The following is a 24,237-nucleotide window of genomic DNA, read 5'->3' on the forward strand; positions in this document are numbered from 1 at the left end:
TTGGGTCTCGGGCCCATCCCTTAATAAGTAGCTCTTCAGATCACCACAAGGCCATTAACTGGACCCCTGTTGGCTGCCTCAGAAGACAAGATAAGAACTAAGTGAGCCACAGAGTCTGGGCTATGATAGTGATTTTTAAATGAACCTAAGGGAGCAAAGCGCCCAACTTCCATTGAATTTTACTGGGATTTAGGCATCTAACTTCCTTAGGCTCCTTTGAAATCTCAGCCTATGCTTTTCACCATGTCAGGGTTCAGGTCTATTTGGGAGTATGAGTGAAACTTGTCTGGTTCTGTCTGTACTTTACCTGGAGCTGAACAAAGGACTTGTCCCCAGAGCTGTCAATCAGAACTTTCAAACCAGAACTAATTCCACTTCAGAGAACAAACCCCAAAACTGAAACCCATTTGGCCAGTAGTTTCAGCTGCTGGATTTCACTCTTAATGCTGAAAATTCTTAAGAATTTATAGGTTTCAGAGTGGTAGCCGTGTTAGTCTGTATCAGCAAAAAGAACGAGGAGTCACGAGTACTCCTCATTCTTTTTAAGAATTTATATACAGCCATGAATCTGCAATTGCACCAAACTTTCACCCAGCATACACAAACCTATCCTATGAAGGGCCTTACTGTACAACAACTGGTGTCATTCATTTTTCTGAGCTCAGAGATTGCCACTGTGTGTATTTAGCTCTCTTAATACAGTGTCTCTCAAGTGGCCATTGCATGAAAAGGCCATGCCACAGCTGATACTTCTTGCAGAGATAATAAAAACACCCGCATGGTGTTTGACTGAGGGACATTGAAGTGATTTGGAACAATGAAAATGATCTTTAAAGGTCTAGTGGATCAGTGCTAGTTTGGGAGCAGTGTCATGATTCCTCAGTGATTCTGTATCATCTTCATCAATACACTTCAGTATTTCACAGGTGTTGTCCCCATTTTGAAATCTTATATCATGAAATTGTACATTGATATTGACTAGGTTTGAAAGAGGGGAGTCTGTCATGGTAGGAGAAACCTGGCCTGCTTACTATGCATTAGTGTTTCCAAGATGAAATCTAATATTCTGGGGAGTAGTTACAGTCAATATATGTTCTACTGTTTCATGGCCAACCCCTCTGCGCTTTCACAATATTGCATCTATTTGTTCATTGCACCAGTTGATTGCAGTGGGAAGATAATGCTCAGATCTAAGCTGGTTAGTCACTGATAGCTTTCACTTATGCTTCTACAAGACTATCGCGTACAACTGGTACTTTATAAAAGGGGAAGGCAGAAGTGCATTCTCCAGAAAGCAGACACAAATGGGCTGGCTCGTCTGTTGTTGTTAATGGTAAAACTTTATTTTTCTTTGTAGGAGAAGATCATGGGCTGAATTCTCCTCTCATTCACGCCTCTTTTAAAACAGTAAAACTCCACTGTAGTTACTCCAGATTTACACCAGCACATGTGTGTAACTCCACCAGTTTAACCAGATTCTAGTCTCATTTACTCTGGTTTTACACCAGTGTAATTTCATTGACTTCAGATGAATTGCTTCTGATTTACACTGGTATGAGTGAAAGAAGAATCACCCTCATCACATTTCATTTTTGCACAGCTTTGGTTGTAAGGGCAATGTTGTCTGGGTTCATTTTGCATTAGAGACTTGTTGTGGTTGATTTGGGGGGAGTCAGAGCAGCATTCAGGCCCTTGCTAGGATCACTCTTCTTCTTGTTCTAATTCCTTCATCCAGCCTCTTTAGTAAAACTTCACCACTGATGGCTGTAGTGTCATCAACCCTAAAGTCCTTTGAATCAAGGTTATGATTTCAATCTAAAAACACCATCCCACTCCCTTGAACAGATTAAATATCTAATTGAAAGAATTCAAAACCCACTGCCTTGTCTTTCTAGTACAATGCAAATCATTAGAGGACTAGATGAGATTCAAACTTGTTGCTCCCCAGAAATTCCCAGGGTTGAACTGCAAGATACTCTGCCTTGCAGTGCTGTTTTCTAGACCCCATGCTGGAAACTTGTAGATGGGATTGTAATTAAAGTGGTTCACACATCTGCGTAACCCAGCCTGCTTGGTCAGAGAAAGTTTTCCTTCAGTCTAGGGCAGTGGTTCTCAAACTTTATTTTTTGTGGACCACTTGAAAATTGCTGAGGGTCTCAGCGGATCACTTACTGATCTTTCCAAATGTTGTTTGTACCATTAGCTAACTATTGTAAAGCACTTTGGATAAAAGCACTATATAAAAAAAAACTTAATAATTAATGGTTTTTTGTTCTACAAATAAAAGCACACAACTCATATTTTAATATCAGTAGTCTTACCATTCGAATGCGATGGATGTGCCCTCTCTTCCCCGCTGCGGCAGCCCACAAGCTGAGGCTGGGAAGGAGGGGGCTCTCTTTCTTGCCACAGCAGCCACAGAGCCGGGGCTGGGAAGGAGGGGGGGTCTCTCCCCGGCAGCCGCAGCCCTGGAGCTGGGGAAAGTCGCCTCTTTCTCTGGCTGCCGCAGCCCTGCACATCCCAAATTCCCCCACCCCCTCTTCTCACCCCACTGCCCCCTCCCACCTACCTCCTATTCCCCCCAAGGTCACCACCTCACCTTACATGTGCGTCTTCTCCAGGGTCCAGGCACCTAATTAGTGGAGCCATGCCTGCACGGCTCCACTAACTGGGGGGTGGCCCTTAGTTCTCGTGTGTGCGGCCGCCCAGGCCCACACCTTAGAGGGAACTATCCGCGGATCACCTGAATGGAGCTTGCAGACTACCGGGGGTCCACAGACCACAGTTTGAGAACCTTTGGTCTAGGGGAAATGTAGAGCCTTGGGGCTGTTTTCTCAGACTTCAACATCACTACTAATTAATGGATACATTTTAAAAAAATCTTTTTTGGAGCATGTTAGCTGCCTTCAACTGCTTTTTCCCCTGTGATTTCTCACCTTGGTGGACAACCTGGAATCTGTGGTTGGCTTCTCCTTGGTGATCTCATCCCCTTTCTATGACAGGCTGCGGAAGCTGCAGTTCCAGACACTGGCTGACACTCCTCATGGAAAATCCCTGGCACAACAGTGCAAATGTTTCACTACCCCAGAGAAACTCTCTTCTTTAAACACACAAAGTTTCGCAATCTGCAACTCCAAACGGAACCCAATTCACTAGGTTTCCTTTGCTACTTAGGTGAGCTCAAGGAATTCACCTGTTTTATTTTTAAAGTAATTTTTCCCAGAGACATAGGCTTGAGCACATAATGAGCCATGTATCAGCTAAGGAGGACTCTGACGTGGCTGAAGTCAGCATAAGACAGAGAAATTTTATTGCGGCGGGGGGGATTAATATCTGCATGAGAGAGAATGTTGCTAATTCTCATTCCTTCCTCTGCAAACCTGCTCAGTCTCTCATACACACCACTTCTCCGCACAGCTTTGTGGTGAGGTTCTGCACGTCTCTGAAGCGCTTATAGTGTTAAATGTTAATGTGTTTGTCGTGCATACATTCTCTGCAATTACAGCTTGAGGAATTCCTATTGTAATATTTTGCTTTTCAAAGATTAAATGAAGTGGCTTCCCTAACTCTCACTAATGTGGGGCCCTTCACAAGGGAAGGGAGCGGTTCCTGCGACCAGAGAGCTCAACAGAGCATCATGGTAGCTTTCCAATTAGGCCAAAATGATCAGTGTCATTAATTTGGGGTGCCTCCAGTTGTTGAGGGCTGGACCCCTGATTTTCAGAGATGCAGAGCTGCACAGCTTTGAAACTGTGGAAACATAGCACCTGTGAAAACCAGGCCCCAGGTGTTTCAGGGTGGCATGTGAGACAGCTGGTACACAGATATGAACCCTGCTTGGTTGAAACCAGAAGCCTGTGGTGCGCTTGCCCCTTAAGGAAAGAAAAGGGAAAATGTGGTGGGGCAGGACTTGGACCCAAGTCTCTGAAATCTGGAAAATGTCTGTCTCTTGAGCATTTACTTTAAAATGTGGGGAGCGGGGGCACTTTGATCTTTGGAGCCACAAGGGGTGAGAGTTTCAAACCTATGTAGGGGACATCGTTGCACAATCCCTACTGGGCTCCACTGGGGAAGTGCCTCAAAACACCCATGGCAGATGTGAAAGCCCCCAGCCGTTACGGGTAAGTGGTTTTTGGGGGGGGGAGGGTGTTGGGTTTTGGTTTTATTCCTAGTTTCAAAAAATTAGATCAGTCCAAAGTGTCGGAACCTCTGCAAGAGCCGTAGCACAGCCTCCACTTCTCTGTCGCAAGAATTCTCCCATCCCCCCGCTTTAACCAATGAGCTGACGTTTGGGTGTATTCTCAAGACTCATAGTGCCCAGACCCGCCCCGATGAGTAATGGTGGGATGGAGGGTGAAGAGCTGCGTGCTACATTTCGTGGTAGGAGACAAAACATTCTTGCTCAGACACATTCAGAAATGATAAGGCCTCTTCTGAGCACCATAAATTTACACTATGCTTTACAGAATATAAGCAAGGCATGTTCTCTGCTCAAAGAGCTTCCAGTCCAGACAAGACAAGACACTGAGCAGTGGTTCTGGCGAGGGGAGAGTCTGAGTTACTAATGCTGAGAAGAATGGAGGCAGGATTGTTGCAAGAGGTAGATTTGCATGGTGGTGAGAGAAGGCGCTTGGTGGATGAATTCAGGAAGACTCTTCTAGGAATAGGAGTCAGCCTGGTAGAAGGCAGGAAGTAAAGTGCAAGAGGAAAAGGAAGATGAGAGATCCAGAAGGGAGGACGGATACAGAGAAATAAGAGAAGAGCTGTGACATGTTTGGAAACCAGCTCTGCACATCTCAGTGTATGTCTGTTTGTTGTAAATAGCTGGCTGGATTTGTCAGATGAGAATTACTTTGTCTTGGAGAGCTAACGGTTTCCCTTTCCAGTAAGAGCGTGGGATAGCTCTAGCTGGAACACAATGCTGCGTACCAAACCTGCCACTCAACAGATGGTGTCTGCATGCCACGAGTGCTTCTGTAAGAAGTAACCTCAGGTTATTAGCTTTTAAAATAGGTTATTAATATCTGATGGCAGTAAATTCATTGCGTGTTTCCATACTCTGAAGTGCTATAATTTTCTGTCAGAGCTCGGAGCTGGAATGAAGTCTGCATTTTCCTTGCATTAGTGACATGCCCAGTCATTCTGTGAGTGGATGCCGTTATAAACAGCTGGGAATTTACAGTTTTCAGTAGGCTTCTTATCATCAAAGCAGGTGGATGCCCAAGTACACATGTGTGCATGCGTACACACATACACAGGAGTGTCATTCATGATTTGAGTGCTGTGATACCTGACACTTCCTCCATCTTCTCCTCCGGGGCTGAGACTGAATAATGTCCTCATGTGCTGGTGGCTGACAGTGCCAAGGCAGGCTTTCCTTCAATACCACCTGTGTTTTCACTGAGCAGTTCCTGCACATGCATATTCTAGAGACAGTGCACTCTAGTGGTTAGAACAGATAACTAGGAATTGGGAATCTTGGATTCTGCCCAAGACACACTGTGACCTTGGGAAGTCACTTTCCCCTCTGAACTTCAATTTCCTTGTCTGTAAAATGAGGGTGATAATGCTTACCTACGTCAGACAGGGATTGTGAAGCTTCATTCTTTAATGTCTTTGAAAGGGCTTAATGTTCTTTGATGAAGACTGTTAGTGTTTTCCCCCTCTTTTCTGCTCTGAATATCCACTCACTTAACTTGTCAAATTGGATTCACTCTGCTGTGTATTCCTGTTTCCCCAGGAAATTAGACAAATGCAGAAGAATTTAGACTGGGTTATTGTCTGATTATTATTATTTTTTTTAACGCAGTAACAATGTCTCCGTTGTACAGTCAGTCTGCCTGCCTGCCACATCCTCTCTGGCAAAAACTTCAAAGTGCAGCTCACTGTTAATTTTCCACAGGCATCTATTGAGAAATATTATGTACTGCTTCCTGCCCAACCTGGTGAGAGAAGCTCACCTTCTCTGCAGCGATTTCTCTCCTCCTGAGCGGTGACTCTGACCCAGTCACTTCAGCAGTCTATACTGGCTGCTTCTGGGAATTTCCTGGTGGTGGCATAGGAGGCTAAGCAGTAGTCTGTCTAAAAAGGGCAGTCCATGGAGGGTTACACTCAGCTCCTCATGAGATTTTGCCTTTTAGAGGCCCCATAAAAGTGAGCTTTGGGTTAAAATTAGGGGAAATAAAAGACTGAACTGGCCATGAGTATTGAGCCAGAGGGGGAGCCCCCAGGTCATTGTTCAGGTACTGTGGATGGATGGAGCCAGTAAGCTGCATTGCTAACAGCTCTGCTGTTCCCGATCAGGGGATGAAGAGAGGGCTTGGGCTCTGGAGCTGTCAGTCACCTGTCTCCAGCGCTAAGTTAATTAAATTAATTAAAACAATCCAAATAAAATGTGTGCATATGTTGTTCCAGTTACTCATTGTGTGATTATGGTAACACCCCCTAGGATACTAGTGCAGTCCACATGGATAAGAAGGGGCAGACCCTCCCCATGTGCTCACAGATGAAGACAGAGAGATCGCCAAGGAGACAGAGATGAGGGAGAGTAGGACAACAACATACTTCTTTCCTTTCTTCTCATGTAATGTACGGGTCAGCTCAGTTCACTATAAGCAGCATGGCAGAGAGGGTCTTCAAAGGAGGCCCCAAAATGGAGAAGAGAGAGGCCTTGCACAAAGGTCACACCAGGCCTGCGGGGTCAGCATGAAAGTAGGCATGCAAGTGTTTGTGTGAGGAGCTGCCAACCGGGCAGTTGAGTGGGCATATTGGCAGAGCATCAGGGCGTAATGTGAAGTGAGGTGAGTCTGGGTAAATAGAAAGGCATAGTTAAATCCGAAGCAATAGAAGATGTGGAACCAGTGGAAGGATTCAAAGAGGGGAGTGACATGATCAGAACGACAAGGAGAGATGATGACTTTCTGCACCCCAGCGTCTCCCGCCACAGTTCTGGATGCCTGAGCTGCTCGCCTCTCCCTGAAGCTCACGGAGGCGGATCAGTTTTTGTGTCTCAGCACCTGCTTGCTGACAGATTGTGCCTCCATAGCAGCAGACAGTGGTGGCTTCCTTTGCTCCTGCCCTTCCTCCTCCTATTTTAACTTTTCTGCCCAGTGTTCTTGGCAGTGAGGAGCAGTGTTCTCCCTCCTCAGCATTCCTCCTGCCCCCTGAGATGGTTAACCCTATGGGGGTTTATCCCTGCCTGAGCCTGCTGCAGCATCTCCCTACCGGCTCCTCTGCCCCTTACAGCCTTGGCAGAGCAGCCAAGAAAGCACCGGGTCAAATCCAAGTGCTGCTGTATGTGTGAGGCAGCCTTCCCAGGTTCGGCAGATGGCAAGTTGTGCCCAGCCTGCACCCAGCTTCCATCTTTAACTCTGCTAGCTCTTGGGGCTCTGAGTCAGACAGGCACGTGGGGTCCCCTACCCACCAAGGCAGATGCGATTCCAGACTTTAAAAACCTCAAAGGAAGGAGATTCCACCACCTCCCTAGATAATGCCTTCCAGTGCTTCACCACGCTCCTAGTGAAAAAGTTTTTCCTAATATCCAACCTAAACCTCCCCCACTGCAACTTGAGACCATTATTCCTTGTTCTGTCATCTGCTACCATTGAGAACAGTCTAGAGCCATCCTCTTTGGAACCCCCTTTCATGTAGTTGAAAGCAGCTATCAAATCTCCCCTCATTCTTCTCTTCTGCAGACTAAACAATCCCAGTTCCTTCAGCCTCTCCTCATAAATCGTGTGTTCCAGTCCCCTAATCATTTTTGTTGCCCTCTGCTGGACGCTTTCCAATTTTTTCACATCCTTCTTGTAGTGTGGGGCCCAAAACTGGACACAGTACTCCAGATGAGGCCTCATCAATGTCAAATAGAGGGGACCGATCACGTCCCTCGATCTGCTGGCAATGCCCCTACTTATACAGCCCAAAATGCCGTTACCTCCTTGGCAACAAGGGCACACTGTTGACTCATATCCAGCTTCTCGTCCACTGTAACCCCTAGGTCCTTTTCTGCAGAACTGCTGCCTAGCCATTCGGTCCCTAGTCTGTAGGAGTGCATTGGATTCTTCTATCCTAAGTGCAGGACTCTGCACTTGTCCTTGTTGAACCTCATCAGATTTCTTTTGGCCCAATCCTCCAATTTGTCTAGGGCCCTCTGTATCCTATGCCTACCCTCCAGCATATCTACCACTCCTCCCAGTTTAGTGTCATCTGCAAACTTGCTGAGGGTGCAATCCACACCATCCTCCAGATCATTTATGAAGATATTGAACAAAACTGGCCCCAGGACCGACCTTTGGGGCACTCCACTTGATACTGGCTGCCAACTAGACATGGAGCCATTGATCACTACCCGTTGAGCCCAACGATCTAGCCAGCTTTCTATCCACCTTATCGTCCATTCATCCAGCCCATATGTCTTTAACTTGCTGGCAAGAATACTGTAGGAGACTGTGTCAAAAGCTTTGCTAAAGTCAAGGAAAAACACGTCCTCTGCTTTCCGCTCATCCACAGAGCCAGTTATCTTGTCATAGAAGGCAGTTAGATTAGTCAGGCATGACTTGCCCTTGGTGAATTCATGCTGACTGTTCCTGATCACTTTCCTCTCCTCTAAGTGCTTCAGAATTGATTCCTTGAGGACCTGCTCCATGATTTTTCCAGGGACTGAGGTGAGGCTGACTGGCCTGTAGTTCCCAGGATCCTCCTCCTTCCCTTTTTTAAAGATGGGCACTACATTAGCCTTTTTCCAGTTGTCCGGGACCTCCCCCAATCGCCATGAGTTTTCAAAGATAATGTCCAATGGCTCTGCAATCACATCTGCCAACTTCTTTAGCACTCTCGGATGCAGCGCATCTGGCCCCATGGACTTGTGCTCGTCCAGCTTTTCTAAATAGTCCCGAACCACTTCTTTCTCCACAGAGGACTGGTCACCTCCTTCCCATGCTGTGCCACCCAGTGCAGTAGTCTGGGAGCTGACCTTGTTCTCCGGGTTCTACTCCATCTTCATAGTACAGAAGTACACAGCGGGTATCAGAGCCATTCTTAACTTCAAAAGGCTCAGTAGAATATGAAAATGAGGTTTTGGATAGACACCCTGACTTCTACAATGTCATTGCTGTCCTCGGGGAACTTCTTGACTTCAGTAGATGTAGCAGACGCATATCTCCCTATCCCCATCAGACTGTGCTGTCGGAGACTTCTGAGGTTCGCCTCCAGCAGGAAATGTTATCAGTACTGAATACTCATGTTCAACCTGTCCTCGGGCCCGAGGGTTTTTCCAAAGATGTTGACAATGATAATCAGACGGAGGTAGCAGGGAATTTACCTGTGTCCCTTCCTGGATGACATCCTGTTCAGAGCTCCATTTTGATCAGCTGCACACAGGGCCATGTCTCAGATGTTAAATTTCCTCAGGCACATGGCTTCATCATCAATGCCAAGAAGAATTCTCTGGTGCCATCCAGGAATTTATTTTCTGGAGGTCTACCATAGGACTATGCCTCCAACTGCTAGGAGTCCTGGTGTCATGCGTAGGGATGACTCCATGGCACAATCACACAGCAGAAGCCTTCAAGCTTTCATACTAAAGGTTTGGGACCACGTCCTGATACACATGAAAGACCAAGTACGGGTTCCAGCACAGATGTTCAACTTCTTACAATGGTGGTCAATCCATTACAATGTCTGCAAAGGCATCCCAAGCTGCCTTCCATATACTTTAACCCTCACAACCAATGCTAGCCTGAAGGGCTGGGGAGCTTACTTGGAGACCCAAACATGCCAGGGCCTCTGGACTTAGGAGGAAAAGGCTCACAGCAGAAATCTCAGATACCACAGTGAGGAGTGCTGGCTGGCTAAATAGACTCATAGACTTAAAGGCCAGAAGGGACCATCATGATCTAGTTCAAAGGTTCCCCAACTTTTCTTACTATGTACCCCCTTCCAGATCTACCAGTGTACCCCTACCAGAATACAGGTTTTATATTTTAATCCTTTTAATGCCCAAGCATTGTACAAAATGTACAAATTATAGTACACATACACACAATAATACAATACTACAATAATAATAATACATCTCATTTACGGTTTTAGTTTTAATGTACACTTACTTTTGACCAACTTAAACAATGACTTAATAGTACTACTCACCATTAATGTGACAGTGAGGTTGTTTGTTCGTGCACAGGCACATAACGTTTGGAATGATAGGTGATGGTTTTGAGTCATAAGTTGTTTTCTGTACAAAGGTGCTGATGATACTTCGATTACATTCCAGTGAGATATGAAAATCTATTTTCACACAGGTAAGTTGTAGCAAACGGCATCAAAACCTGGACAGCCCTGTCTGACAGTTCAGGAAACTCTGCTCGCATTTGGATTCAAAACTCAGCCAACTCAACTTTTGTTTCAGAGTAGCAGCCGGATTAGTCTGTATTCGCAAAAAGAAAAGGAGTACTTGTGGCACCTTAGAGACTAACAAATTTATTTGAGCATAAGCTTTCGTGAGCTACAGCTCACTTCATCGGATGCATTCAGCCTGAATTCAGGACTGAATGCATCCGATGAAGTGAGCTGTAGCTCACGAAAGCTTATGCTCAACTTTTGTTGGAACTCAATCTTGATTCTGCCATCAGTTGAGATGTCCAGGAGATTTTCTTGTTCTTTTATTGACAAATCTTGTGGTGTGGGAACTGCAGAAAAATTTGTGAAAGTGTAGCGGACCCATTGAGGGAAAGTATTACGAAAGTGTTTGCATTTCCTATTGAAGGAAAGTACTACGTAATTGCCTCGCCAGTTCAGTGAGATATTGCTTGATGTCACCTTTAACACTGTCCTGCAACTGTAGTTCATTCGTTGTCAGAAATTCATGCATGTTTGAGAAAATTTCAGTGTTCTTTTCCTCCACGCAGTGAGCCCAGAATTCCAGCTTTTTTATCATTGACTCAGTTTTCTCCTGGACATTGAAGATGGTTGCATTCTACTCTCAGGGACTTTAGCAGATGTAATTAACTGGATTGTGTCCTTTGTACGGTGCAGAGCAGTTCAGGAGAAGTGAACAGCTGATGTCTGTGCTGCTTGTAGAGGTTTATTTACTAATTTTGCCAGGAAAGACACATTGAGATTCCATAAGCTTTTCTTCAAAAGGGGCTCAGCCAAGATAGCGATAGTCTGAAATGTGCAGTTCAGCTGTCTCTTTTTCTGATGTTGAAATGACTGCAAAATACTTTTTTTTTAAAGGAGCAGTAGATGCAAAGTGAATTAGTGGGAACACAACGTATAAGTAAGAGTGATCAATAAGATGCCCCAATTGTCTTTAACTTAAATGGACTGACCCTTAATACAAATTAGTGAATTACCATACAGAAAATGGAATATCAAAATCTCCAAGATTTTACCTAGTTTTTTAGCTTCTACTGTGACAGGGTCAGACCAGATGGCTATAGGAGAGTAATAGAAGGCAGATATATTAGCCCCAGGCTAAGTAGGTCCCTTTTCCCTGAGTAAGGTAACTCAGGAACCTTCTGCAGACAATTAAGTCAGGCTGATTAGAACACCTGCAGCCAATCAAGAACCTGCTAGAATCAATTAAGGCAGGCTAATCAGGGCACCTGGGTTTTAAAAAGGAGCTCACTTCAGTTTGTGGTGTGTGTGTGAGGAGCTGGGAGCAAGAGGCACTTGGAGCTGAGAGTGAGAACGCGGACTGTTGGAGGACTGAGGTGTACAAGCATTATCAGATACCAGGAGGAAAGTCCTATGGTGAGGATAAAGAAGGTGTTGGGAGAGGCCATGGGGAAGTAACCCAGGGAGTTGTAGCTGTCGCACAGCTGTCCCAGGAGGCACTCTAGACAGCTGCATTCCACAGGGCCCTGGGCTGGAACCCGTAGTAGAGGGCGGGCCCGGGTTCCCCCCAAATCTTCCCAACTCCTGGTCAGACACAGGAGGAGCTGACCTGGACTGTGGGTTCAGAAAAACGGCTAAGCTGAGGGCTGCTGTGAAGCTCCAAGGCGAGCAAATCCGCCAATAAGCACAAGACCCACCAAGGTAGAGCAGGAACTTTGTCACAGTACCTAATTAGCATTAAAAAAAAAACAGACAAACAAATGCTTAAAATTGATGCTCTCTCTTAAAAAGAAAAGGTCCCTCACAAATTTTTCCTCCCAACACCATGAAAATGGAAGATGCTGCTAAGTATACACGTGTTTGTTATTTATCATTTGTTAAGGACTGACAGTATGCATGGTGCTGTGTGCAACAAAGATAAAAGCTAGCTCTGCCCGAAGAGTTTATAGTCTACAAGACTGACATGGATGAGGCAAGAGGAGACCCAGAGGTGTTAACTTAGAATAGTGAATTTCTTTTATTGTTGCAGATTAGTGTTTGTGGGCCTTGAAACACTTGAAGGAGTAAGTTTTCAGGAGGGATTGGAATTGGAAGAGGAGTGGAAAATGTCTGGAATGTTCTAATCTTAGAGAACCAGTCGGGCTGCAAGGTAAAAGGAACAGAGAGAGAGGAGAGAGCGAGAGAGAACAAAGGGCTGTTTTGAGGCAATTATCAATGGAGTAAAGGAAGCTATGGGAGAATAGGACAAGTATTGAGATCCCAGCTGTTGGTGGAGCATGATTGCACAGCACCTTGAAGGTGAGCACAGGAAACTTATAATTGATACAGTACATTGGTAGTGCACTGAAAAATGTAGAGTACACATTCATCCATTGATCATGTGCTTCATTGACTACTCGGAAAGCATTTGATACCATCTGACATGAGTGTCTTTGGAGAATACTGGCAGACATGGGCAGTGGTGCTAGAACCAGAGGTGCTGGGGGTGCTCCCGCACCCCCTGGCTTGAAGTAGTAATAACAAACACCAAATATGTGGTTTCCATCATCAGCACCCCCACTATAAAAATTGTTCCAGTACCCGTAGACATGGAGATTCCAAAGCTTCTCATTGAACTCATTGCAAGTCACTGCCACCAACAACAGACCATGGTGTAAACAGCAGTAGGTGACAGTGAGTGGTTTTCCACTGGGCAGGGTATGAAACAAGAGTGTATTTTGTCCCCAAACCTCTTTAACATATATGCAGAATTCGTTCTGAGACAAGCCTTGGAAGGTTTTGACAAAGTGGAAGGAGCTAGGCTCTCCATTGATGGACACCTCTTCATCGACCTCAGATATGCTGCTGATGAAACGCTCTTTTCTGGAACCATTGATGCAGTGCAACAAAAGTTGGTATCTGTAAGAACAGGGAGTGAGTCCTATGGACTATTCCTGAATGCAACAAAAAGAGTGACTAAAACAGGATACGAGCGGACATCACAATTAACAGACAAGCTGTTAATTATCTGGGATCATAGATATGCAACCAAGGAGGCTGTTCCAAAGGAATCAGAAGATGACTAGGGATAACTCACTCCGCTATGCCTCTCTTAAGAAAGCATAGATCTCGAAATGTACAAAGGGCAACTGGTGAAATGCCTAATATTTTCCATAGTGATTTATGGATGTGAATTTTGAGAAGTTAATGTGGCTGATAAGAAAAAAAATAAGCATTTGAAATGTGCTGCTGACGAACACTCTTGCATATCTCCTGGACAGAAAAAAAGATGAATACTTATATTAGAAATATTATTGAAGAGAAGTAGACCCTGATGTTGAAAACCAACAAACACAGACTTATGTACGTTGGTCACGTTCGGTGTAGAGACAGAAAAAACCTGGAGAAATTTATTTTGGAAGGAAAGGTGGGGAGTCATCATATTAGGGGACAACCAGCAAGGAGTTGGATGGGTGGGGTGCAGCAGGTCACTGGAAGATCAGCTGCAGAGTGCTTGAAGTTAGCAGTGGATCATGATGGCTTTAGAAAATTGTTACAATGTCACTAATATTCAAACACAGATAAATGGATTTACTTACTCACTTAATGTGAATAAAGGGAGGCCAGTAGATGGATTCAGAGAGAAAAGAAGTCTGATCAGGTGTGGCAGATCATTTTAGCAGCTATGTTTTGCAGGAAATGAAGGAGAGAAATGTGGGAATTCTGGGGAGGGAGAGGTTGCAATAATTGAGGTGGGAGATGACTAGACCTTGGACTAGCATTTTAGCTGTAAGAACAGAAAATAAGTGTGTGTGTTTTGATATAGTATGGAGGAAGAAGTGGCAGGAGAAGTGACCGCCTGAATGTGAAGGGAAAAGGAGAATGAAGAGTCAAAGATGACCTCAGTGATGGTGTGTTCATAGTAATGGCAACCAAACATACACCTACAATTGCTGAGTTAATGGGGCATGCGAGTGTATATGTATTTCCTATTCCGTACAAGTCCTCAGCTTTGTAAGAATAAACGTTCTTTCCAGTTTAATAAAAACTAATAGACTAGTTGGATATTCTCCCTTGTCAGGTCTTCCAAAGCTACAAATGTAAAAGAAGCCTTATTAAATACTTAAGTATGTCTATGATCACTCAGGCTGTCTTCTTACATTTCTAGATTCACAGACTAGACAGATTGTGTCTTATTCTGAGTCTATTCAGTAGGAGCCAAGTGTCTGGAATGACAAGGTCTTCATGTTTGCAGACTGCTTCATGGGCTTGTGGCAAACATCGGGATTATAGGCTTTTCACGTTATTGATTCAATGAAATGATCTCTACAGTCAATTCAGCAGAAAATTTTAGAAGGCAAATGTCTTTACCAGGTTTATTTAGGATTAGCCAACTCCTAACATCTGCACACCTTGGCAGCCTGTTCTATATAGAAGTAATTTATGGGAACTCTTTAATAGATTCTGAGTACTGTGCAATCAGTTAGAAACCTGACATCCAACTAGACAGTCCCAGACCCAACCGGCTGTTACTCAATCCATAGTCCAGTAGATTCTCTGGTAAATAGGAAAAAGAGGACTTTGAAAATGTAATTGTGAACTGGATTTTGTCGGACCTCTTCCTCTAGCCTTTTGTCTTTATAAGAATGGAAAAATTACAGATGAAATGACCCATCTGTTCTCCTGGCAAATGTTAACATGATTAAAAAAACAATCAATCTTTCAAAATCTGATACTTGATTTTAGAATCTGTAAAATGTTAAAGAAAATTGGAGAGCCCCAGTGATGAGATGTGATGTGAAATTCTGGGGAACAATCCTGCATTGCTGAGGCAGTAGGAGACTGAGATAAAATTTTCAAACATGTAATTTAGGAGCCTAAGTACCATTTTCAGAAATTGGTTTAGGCACTTAGGAGCCGAAATCCAATAGAAAGTCAATGAAACTTTGGCTCCTAAGTCACTTCAGTGCTTTTGAAAATGCTCCACATTTTGGTTAGTTCCCTTCCTGGTAGAGGCACTCGTGTACTCCAGTGGCAGAACATGGGACATGAACGTGCTAATTGCAATGAGGAGGGCGAAGAGCAGATTGACTGAACAGTTACAGGCAACTCCATTACTTCCCGAAGGAGCAAGAACTGAGAGAGCCAGGAATCTACTGAATTTTTTATTTATTTTTTTAAACTTCAAACTTTGGGAAATACTCTGGATACGGATTAACTTTCTATTTTCAATATTCCGCGTGTTGCCCATTCTTAAAATGGAGGCTCTGAGAAATGTTTTCATTTACTACATCTTACTGCTCTTCCATAGCTTTCTGTAGAAATTCTTCTCAACAGATGACAACCCGTATTCCTACATTTTTTATTCAAACTGCTAATAAACTTAGACTTTTGTGAGGTGTTTGACTTAGTGCTACATGTTTCAGAGTAACAGCCGTGTTAGTCTGTATTCGCAAAAAGAAAAGGAGGACTTGTGGCACCTTAGAGACTAACCAATTTATTTGAGCATAAGCTTTCGTGAGCTACAGCTCACTTCATCGGATGCATACTGTGGAAACTGCAGAAGACATTATATACACAGAGACCATGAAACAATACCTCCTCCCACCCCACTCTCCTGCTGGAAATGGCCCAACCTGATGATCACTTTAGATAAGCTATTACCAGCAGGAGAGTGGGGTGGGAGGAGGTATTGTTTCATGGTCTCTGTGTATATAATATAGTCTCTAAGGTGCCACAAGTACTCCTTTTCTTAGTACTACATGACATTCTGATTCAGAAATTAGCACTATACATTATCAACACAGCATGTGATAAATGGATTAAGAACTAGCCAATTAATAGATCTCAAAAAGTACTGAACAATGGGGAGCCTTCATCAAACGGGGATGTTGCGTAGTGGGGCTCCCAACACTATTCAATATTTTTATCAATGATATGGAGGTAAATCTAAAATCACTGCTGATAAAATTTGTGGATGACATAAAGTTTGTTGGAGTGGTAAATGATGACAGGACAGTCGTAGAGAGTGATCTGGATCACTTGGTAACCTGGGACCATTCAAGCAAATTGCATTTTAAGACCACCAAATGCAAAGTTATATACCTAGGAAAAAGGAATGCAGGCCAAACCTTTAGTAGTGGGAGGGGAAGGAGGCTGTATCCTGGAAAGCAGCATCTCTGAGAAGGATTTAGGAGTCAAAGTAGATCTTTGTGATCTATGGCAAAAAGGAGTAATGTGATCCTTGGATGTATTTAATGGGGAGTAGAGAGGTAATTTTACCTCTGTATATGGCATTGGTGAGACCAATACTGGAATATGGTGTCCAGTTCTGGTTTCTGCTTTTCAAAAAGCTTGTTGAAAAATTGGAGAGGGTACAGAAAAGAGCCACAAAAATTATTCAAGGACTGGGGAGAATGCCTTACAGTGAGAGACTTAAAGAAATCCATTTGTTTATCTTATCATAAAGAAGATTGAGAAATGACAGTGTATAAGTACCTTCATGGGGAGAAAATAGTGGGTACTAAAGGGCTCTGTAGCAGAGAAAAACAGAACCAAAACCTGTAAGATGAAGCCAGTCCAATCAAATTAGAAATTAGGCACAATTTTTAACAGTGAGAATGGAACAAACTGCCAAGGGAAGTAGTGGATTCTCCATTTCTTGAGGACTTCAAATCCAGACTGAATGCATTTCTGGAAGATACACTTTAGCCAGACAAAAGTTATGCTTCAGTCAAATACAAGTTATAAGCGCTCATTACAGGGATAACTGGGTGAAATATAATGGCCAGTGATATATAGAAGGTCAGACTAGATGGTTTCTTCTGGCTTAAAACTCTGTGAATCTGCTCTGAGGGGATTATTGTTCCTCTTTCCTCAGCAATGGAAAGATGCCACGTTCACAGGGTTGTGCTGAAGACTGGATGTTTCTACAGTGACCTCAAGAGATCCCGTGCTCACTGTCTATGAGAAATCTTTACCCGCTAGGAGGATCCTGCATCATGTTCTAAAATGGATCACTCTGTGTTAGTCTAATTTACCCTGGTGTCTCATTCCACAGACAAACTCTCAACTGAGACTTGCCTCATCCTGAATTTGGTTAGCTGCATGGTGCTCTGGCACAGATGTTTGGTGGGTCATGGATGGAGATGCAGTCACTGATGGAGCTGGGTCATTTGATGGCTTTGAACATCAAGTCAAACAAAGGCCTTGAATTAGCAGAGAAAGTGGCCTGGGAGGCAATAGAGGGATCAAAGCACAGCAGTGGGCTTGCAGTGGTCTGTCCTACTGAGGACATGGGTTATTCAGCTGGAGGTTCTGCATTAGTTTCACCTTTGACTGCAGATACAGTGAAATACATTAATCGGGACTGGAGATGACAGACACATGGATAATTGTGCCCAGGATTGTATCGTAGAGGGTAAAGTATCCACGAATAAAGCATTCTTACCGCTCTCGTGCCCTGATCGTTCAGGGTTAGTGATACGTTCAGAAGGACCATGAGACTTTGTGCCACTTTCACAAACTGGCAGCAGGAGTGGGAGTTCATCAGGGTTCAGTGGAAGGTTGGAGGCCAGTGCCCTGGCTAGTTCATCTAATCTTATAGACAGGTTCTGGAAAGGCAGCACATAAACTGTGTGTGCAAATGCATAATTCTGCACATGGTGGCTTAGTTTTGTGAGTATGTCACAGGGTGGGTCTCCCTTACCCTGGATTCCTTGGTGCAAACACTCCTCACACATTTCTTTGGCAAGTTCAACACCATGTGCTTTATTTACAATGTGCAATACCAGTACAAATTCCGCACAGCACAAGGCTCTTACCTTCTCCCTTGGCACAGTGGGAGAGGGATGGGAGAGATCATCTCCCTGAGATCCTGGGCTTCTGTGGCCCTTCTTCCAGTCTACCCCTCTTCCCTTTCCTGTCTCTCCTTTAGCTGTCCTCCGCCGATGAGCTGAGCCACATTATTAATTGTTCAATCCTTAACCAATTATTACCATAATTTGCCCCATGAGGGGATGCTTACCAAGTGTCCAGAGTGGTGAGTCAGCTGTTGTCTGCTCATACCACTATCACAGGGTACAAACGGAGGACTATGAATGTAACAGGTACAGCTACTAACTTTCCAGGTGGAGCTTGGGTGCCGTCCTCTCAAAATTTTACTCAAGGCATGGTCCTAAAAACTGCCCAACTACATAGAGAATCTGTGGGCAAATATTTTGCTGTAAATTACCCAGTTTCCATATACTCTTCTGATTGGCTTTTTCTGATATGATTGACCTGCTTTGTGTGACTTTTGGCTTGGTTAAGAGCACAGGAGCTGAGAGTTCAAAGCACAGATCTTTCTTGCAGATGTTCAGATCAGTTAAACCAGTGGTTTCCAATGTTTGTGAATTTCGTGCCATCCTTATTTAAACAAACTATTTAATGGCTGGGATCATGTGGTTTTTCAAGGTTGCAAGAGACTGAGCACTTATGCCTCTCTTCTGAGGTTCAGCTATATTGATTCCAAGCCCTTAGAAGGCTTGAGAGGGACTTCCAAGCCCTGGATTATTTGGAAAGTCATTTGGCCACAAGATGCCAGAGCTGCCCATATCTATAACTTGGTTTGCATAAAAGAATCTTCCCCTAAACCTTTGCCTAAACTGTGAATTGAACCAGGGCTGTCAGTGCTAAAAACACAGGCCTCTACCCAGCTGTAGGAGAGCTGCTTTAGTGGTAAGAAATTAGCAGGCTGTATGGTTGTTAGCATTAGCCATTAGCGGGAGACAGACACAATCACCTGCACTAGTGACTCTTTTGGGTACCATGATGGCAGGGGCATTAGAAATAAAGTAGTTAGGAAGCTGGAAAAAAGAAACAAAAGTGGAGCTTCATATGCATAATTCAATGGTGTGGTTTCTCTTGCCAGATGCAATGCGGTTGGTTGGAAAGAGCATGTCAGATTTTACCCAAGATTTGTGAAGGGATAAAGGTGGTTGGGGAGGAGGGGGAATGTGTTCTGACTAGTGTCTCACTGATGAACTCCATTTCCTGAATAGTGGAGCGGATATTAGTGGTTTTATGCTCACCTTTACCATTGACTTGCTCCAGGCCCAATTTCCTTCTTGTAGAAAAGAGAACAATGCTCAAGCTTGCAAAGTAAATGGTGACCATAATAGTAAAGACCATCACAAAACTACCATGTGTTTTTATTGTGTATGTGAGCACAGGGCAAATTAAGACTAATAATGATATTTATTCAATTTGTAAAACACTTCGAGTTCTACAAATAAATACGCCAAGTAACTGCTAAGTGTCTCTTACTACTACTACCACTACTAATTTGTTGCTAATTATGAGTAAGACTCAAATGTTGAATCTTGGGTGTACAGGTGGGCACTCACGTAAGGTTCCGCAGCAGCCATGGAAGTCAGTCAGAGATGTGCATGCTTGGCACCTTTGCAAATCAGGTCTCTTATGTAGGTGCTTTCATGTAGATTCAGTTTGCTCAGATTAGGCCCCCAAGAATGATAATGGTGGCCTAACTACACGGCTCCACCATTGAAATCTATGGCAGCTTGTGGTATTGCTTATACATTGGAAATAAACTGCATCACAGTAGGGCTCACTGCAAGTATTAAAACAAAACCCTATTACAGTAAATGTAGAGCAGCCTGTGAATAAAGGGCAGCCCTGAAGGGGAGTGTCCAGATGTCAGCATTATACTTTCCTCACACAAGAAGACCCACTGACTTCAATGGGATTAGTCTCAGTGGAAAATTGAAGCATGTGCATAAGTGGAGCAACTGTCAGAGCTGTGACGTGGCAGTGAGGAAATCACAGTGAAAAAATTAAAGGATACACAAGTGAAAAATGCTTTTTTTCTGGTGCAGGAAACATAGGCACGTTAGTGTCGTTCCAGCTGTAAATCCATGATATATTTATATAGAAAGGCTTAAATTCTCCTCAGCTGAATTAGGATTATTACTTTTGGGGAGTTCTATTGTTTATCACTTGGTATAAGAGTAACTTAAAATCATTTCTAATTTCTGATGCCATTCTTGGGAAAGAGACGACACAGCTCTCCCTTTTCTGCACGATCCCCAAAATGCTGGAGTCCATGAGAAACAGCGGGAAGAACAGCTGGTTGTTTTTGCACAGACATTCTCTGTGGACTTTCTGCTTGCTCTTAAAAAGTGTGAGTCATGTCTTTAGACTATCTGGTCACTGTAGTGTCAAGGGTCACATCTGGCATGATGGGTTCAGGAACAGTGGCTTTAATCAGGTGGCTTCCAGGTCCACTGCAGACAGCACTGTCAAGGGAATTCCCAGCTGAATAGCAGTCCCACCAGTATCTCTGGTTGCTGGCAGCATTCTACTAGGGAATGTTTGACTCGGCAGAAGGAAGATGAGTGGTTTTGGAGATTCTTGTGGAATTAGCATCTCCTTGTCTTCAAGCAATAGCACATCTTCAACAAAATCCCATTTAGAAGCAGGCCCAAGTGTCCCTAATTAAGATGTGCACACTGCAGACACAAGAGAGGAGTTCTCTGCATTCCCCCAGGCCTGGCAGAAGGGCTTCAATGAGGTTTCCGTTCAAGTGCGCTGTCATAGCAAGGCAGGGGATGGTTTGTTTTCTGGAGGGAAAAAAAAAGTCTTAGATTTTTTTTTGATTCAGCGAAATCCAGTATGATGAATCAGAGAATGACCGAAGTGGCATGAACCTCCTTACCCAAGTGAACGGATCGATGGTGCTCACCTAGGCTTCTCAAATCAGATTTGTTTCACATTAGCCTGTACAGTCCCAGTAGGGGTCCTGTTTCTGTTTGGGTATGTGGGTATTTCCCCTGCACAGTTTGTTTTAATCAAATCCAGCAACTTCATAGTAACAAACAAGGGCCTGGGTGTAAATGAAGGAAGGGGAGAACGAACATATTTTAGTTTCCAGCTGCCACAGGGTTCTTATAGAAAATATAATGAGGGATGTGACCGTAAAAAGAATAAAAAATACTTCGAATCTCGTACTCTTACAATACGTTATTCTGCATCTGGAATCAACAGCAGTTCACAGGACTTGGACACACAATTTCTGGATGTACCCACAAATGTGCTGCTAATTGCAGATGTAATTACATTATTTGTGAGTGAAAATTTAATCAGAGACTGCTTTTCAAAAATCAAGTCCTTAATGTTCAGCTATATCAAATGCTTTCTGATTTTTGTGGCAGAATGTGCTGTTATGTTTGACAGGCTCTTGGGTACATGCATAGTACATGGAGGGATAGTTTGTAGAACAGGGATTTTCAGAGATGTTCAGTCAGCAGATATATTTTAAAATAAAATGCTTTGTCCTGAAGTGTTAATGCAAAGAACATTTCTTTAAGGATATGGGAAATGGCCTTTACTTTCTTTGGCAAATACTCTTCATGCAAGCAATTCTCATAGACTCTCCATGTGGCCTTGACTAAGGGACGTGTTGCTGATTGCAAGTAGCTGTGTCTTTAGACTGCAGTTCACAGTGAACCAGAAAACTAACACCTCTCCTCAGAGCTGGGATCAGTTCTACAAAATGGTTTTCTAGACAGTGAAAACTGATGGAGGATGAGATGGGGTAGGAAGACTTTATTCAAGAGGAGGCTCAGAACTGTAGTAGGAGATCTGAGCTTCACCCCTAGGCCAATCTTGTTAAGGGTCAGAGCTGGATATTACTTAAGATATGCAAGGTTGCCCATTCTAGATATAAAATAATCCTATTTACAAAGGGGAGAGACTTTCAAGTGAGTGCATCTAATCTCAAATGTGAGGCGCCTCTGTGAGATTAAAATCTCTTTTGGTCAGACTGTACTTTACATGGTAAAGTGTGTTTAATAAAACAGACATGACACTTCTAGCTCCAGATTGTCCTTTCACTTACAGTAGTTTTACACCAGTTTAATTCCATTGATTTCAGTAGTTACTCCTGAGTTACACCCATATACAAAGGAAGAATTAGGCCCTTATTTTATCCATACATTTCATCCCTCAAAGAGTGAAGGAAAATTGTGACTGTCCTACTGATCCAAAAGCCTTCAGGATTAAAGTGACCAGGAAATTGGTGTGAAATGCAGGTTAGAAGAATAAGGTTTCCAAACTAAAATCCTGGCCTATGTCTCTGACATCTCTTGGTGGATGTCACACTGTCAGTTCCAACTCAGTATGGCTAAGACAGAGCTTTTATCCTCCCCCAAGCCCTCCCCAACACCCCGTTTTCTCAGTCACTGTGGACAATACCACCATCCCGCCTGTCTTCTTCGAATCAGTGGTCTCTCTAGGTCCTCACAGCTATGCTCTGTTTAAGTCGTGCAGATTCTTTCTGTATAACATCTCTAAGATATGGCCTTTCCTTTCCATCTACAGAGCCATAACTGTTGTCCAGGCTCTTGGCTCTCACCATCTCACAGCTCAATTACTGCAACATTTTCTTCTCTGATTTTGACAAATGCAGTCTTGCCCTGCTCACATCCATTCACAGTGCTCTTTTGTGTGCTTCCACTGGCTCCTCCTCATCCTCCTTTTCTGTCACATGAAACGTAAGCTGCTTATCTTCACTTTCAAATCCCAATATGGCGTATCCCTACTCTGCCTGTCGTCTCTCATTCCCTATTAGAATGTCAACTCCCACCTCCAGCTGGCCAGTGCTGCCAGCCTCCACTGCCACTTGTTACATTTTCTCACAAGGACCTTCATGCTCAGCGGGAGCTCCGCATAAACACCCACAAAGCCACCTCATATCCACCTTCAAAACTCTCCTTCACCATGCCGACCAAAACCTTGAAAGGAGTTAGGCACCTGGTGCGGTGAAACCACTGCCCCTCATGGGGTCTAATATTGTCTGATTGTTTCCTTATACTCCCTAGTTTATGTGTTGGTGTCCATCTGTTGTCTCTTGTCGTGTACACAGAGTGCAGGCTCTGTGGGGCAAGGACTATCTTTTTGCTCTGCGTTTGTACAGCACCTAGCATCACGGGGTCTTGCCCAAGACTCTGGGGCACCTGGCATTGGCCACTGTCAGAAGACAGGACACTGGGGTAGATGGACCTTTGGTCTGTCCCAGTATGGCCGCTCTTATGTTCTTATGACTAGGGCTCCTAGGTGCTATGGTAATACCAAACACTACGACTACTAATAGTGTCTTTTAAAAATGAGTTTAGTTTGCATAAAAGTTGCTGGACTGACAGCACTGGGGCATGGAGTCACTCACTGCCCTACTGCCCGGCCAATGTGCATCACCAGTGATCAAGGGGAACGCCTACAGGGGTGAAGTGTGATGTCCAGTCAGCACACATCAGTGATGGTAGTGGGTTTGTGATATGGATACTTGACCATTAAGAACTGAATGGAGACTGCCAGCTCATTTCCTATGAACAGCCAAGGGCATCAGATGGTAACAGCTTTCAGTGACTCCCAACCTGGGCTGAATTTTGAATCAGGGACCTAAGCGAAAGGCTCTGAATTCAATTATCATACCTCTGAGCCATCAAGGGCATTTTTTCTGGTTAACTCTCTCCCCCACCCCAACCTTACATCACTTGGAAGAGCTGGAAAGTTTTCTCTATGTGTTATCGCCAGGAGATTTCCATGGGAAACTTTCCAAGAGGAACATTTAGTCCTTGTCAAGCCACAGGGGAGGTAGCCAGACCCAAAGCATTTTCCATTAGTAATGAGGGAGTCATTCTTCTCCTTCCACCCACTCAGCATTCTTTGGAGACAAATTCCTGCTGCCGGTGTTCCTCTGCATAAGTGCTTTAGGATTGCATCCCTGCCTTGTTAGCTTCCCAGCTGCTTTGCGGCTTTGTCTCTGATCTCACCCGCGGGTGTGGCATAGTGTGTGGGAACTGACAGACAAGCATGATCCCGCGGCTCTATCAGGAATGCACTGGGGAGGGGGTAGTCAGCAGA

At 44.0% G+C, this 24,237-nt stretch overlaps 1 protein-coding gene across 9 annotated transcripts in view; it reads left to right on the plus strand.

The window, feature by feature from the left end:
* Positions 1-24,237, plus strand: part of HIVEP3 (HIVEP zinc finger 3) — a 468,378-nt gene that overhangs the window by 384,995 nt on the left and 59,146 nt on the right. The window lies entirely within an intron of this gene.

Source organism: Chelonia mydas, chromosome 19 (assembly GCF_015237465.2).
Source record: "Chelonia mydas isolate rCheMyd1 chromosome 19, rCheMyd1.pri.v2, whole genome shotgun sequence".
Classification (NCBI taxonomy): domain Eukaryota; kingdom Metazoa; phylum Chordata; order Testudines; family Cheloniidae; genus Chelonia; species Chelonia mydas.